Here is a 1,803-nt window from a genome sequence, read left to right as displayed (position 1 = left end):
TCTCTTTGCATGATTCCTACTCTATATTTGAGGAGAGGATATATTTAATTATATGTATTTTGAATTATTTTGAAATTACTTATAAATAACTCTAATTTTGGGAGACCATTCGATTGAATTTGGACTCGCTCTCTTATGAAGAAATCTATGGGGGATGATTAAGTGGCGTGATTGAGTTCCAATCATTCACTAATCCCTCGTAGTGTCTTTCTTTTCCTTTCTTTATAGTGTGAGGGATTGCCCACCACTAGGGTGCGCCCGAGAGTCAAGAAGGGTGGAAAGGAGTGGAGGGGATATAAGAATAAGTGTTTCATGTTCGTTAGGTCGCTGAGCCAAAAGTCAACGTTCTATGATGTTGTTTAGAAGATCATTTAATCGGTGGCTGCAACAGAGGTCGAAAGGATGTGTCGGGCTCGACGACATCGAAGAGATTTGTTTGAAGATTGGTGATTTGGAGAGACCATAGTCATGGGCGACGGAGATCGAAAAAAGTTTCCAATTTTTTAATTTGCTGTAGTGCTCAATCAGTTATATTAAATCTATTACTTACTCACTCTTATTAATATCCCTTATATATTATTATTATATATATATATATATTATATATATTCATTATTATATAATATATATATATTCGTGTAAATGAAACAAACGATTATCTTAATTTCAAACCATAAGGCGGGTTCCCGGCATGCAGTGTGATTGATGAGACATGTGAAAAAAATTATAGGTCAATTATTATTTAATAAATAATTATTAATAAAATTTGTGCGGGCGGATTAATACGCTCGCGATTAGAGTTTTTTTGAATGTTTCTTCTTAGCGTTGTACGTATTCGACACCAAACAGAAAGTAGATTATGACACAAATAATTTTAATAGGAACCCAAAAAGGGAAAACCAGGGGGTCATCACGCCAGTTGAAAGAATTCCACTATGTTTACTTGAGATACAGAAGTGACTCGTTCTTTAAAATTTGGGACGATCAGATTACAATGATAAGTTCCAGATTGAAATCGAGTAAACAAACAAGATTTGAGATTCGATGAGTTGTGTTTCGAGCTGAAATTTTAGAGTCACTTGGTATATCAGATAGAAGAATCCAGCTATTCACTTGGAGATTAGGTGGAGTTTCAGGTCACTTGGAAGGTCGGATAAACTCTTCCTGACGCGGCTTGAACAGTCGGCAGTTACTGCCGGCGTCACTTGTGGAAGTCGGACGAAACTCCGCGTCACTTGTGAGAGTCGATGAAACCTTCCGGCATTACTTGGAAGTGGGCCGAATCTCCGGCTCCGTTACTTAGAAGTCAGGCGGAACTCTGACGTCACCTGGATCGGACGGAACTCTGACGGTCACCGCTTGAATGTCGGGCGGAACTCGGCATAGTCGAGGGAGGAGGCTTTTTCCCTCCTTACTTCTTTTCTTTTATTCTTTCTCTTCTTGTTGTGTCTCCTCTTAGGGAAATGAAGTGCTATTTAGTAATTTTTTGAGTATGACACGACCCATAATAGAGGACTTTTTCCTCTTAGGAGAAATGAAGGGCAAATGAGAAGTGGTTGGATGACGTACGATGTTGTAATCCCTTGATTGTGGACTGTTCTCAACATTTTGAAGTACTTAATGAATATTGAAAATGTTGATAACTTTGATTTGCTCGTCGAAGCCGCTCGATTCGCACTCATAGCATGTCATGTTTGGAAATCGTTTAGTAACCAAAATTGGGTTTAACCTTTCCACACAGCACTTCCGCGCTCTTTTTTTATTTAGACAATCTTTTTGGCATCCATAGTTTGGATGGATCGT

Source organism: Dendrobium catenatum, unplaced genomic scaffold, assembly GCF_001605985.2.
Source record: "Dendrobium catenatum unplaced genomic scaffold, ASM160598v2 fragScaff_scaffold_760, whole genome shotgun sequence".
In the NCBI taxonomy this organism is placed as follows: domain Eukaryota; kingdom Viridiplantae; phylum Streptophyta; class Magnoliopsida; order Asparagales; family Orchidaceae; genus Dendrobium; species Dendrobium catenatum.
Note: the sequence above shows the minus strand (reverse complement) of the source record.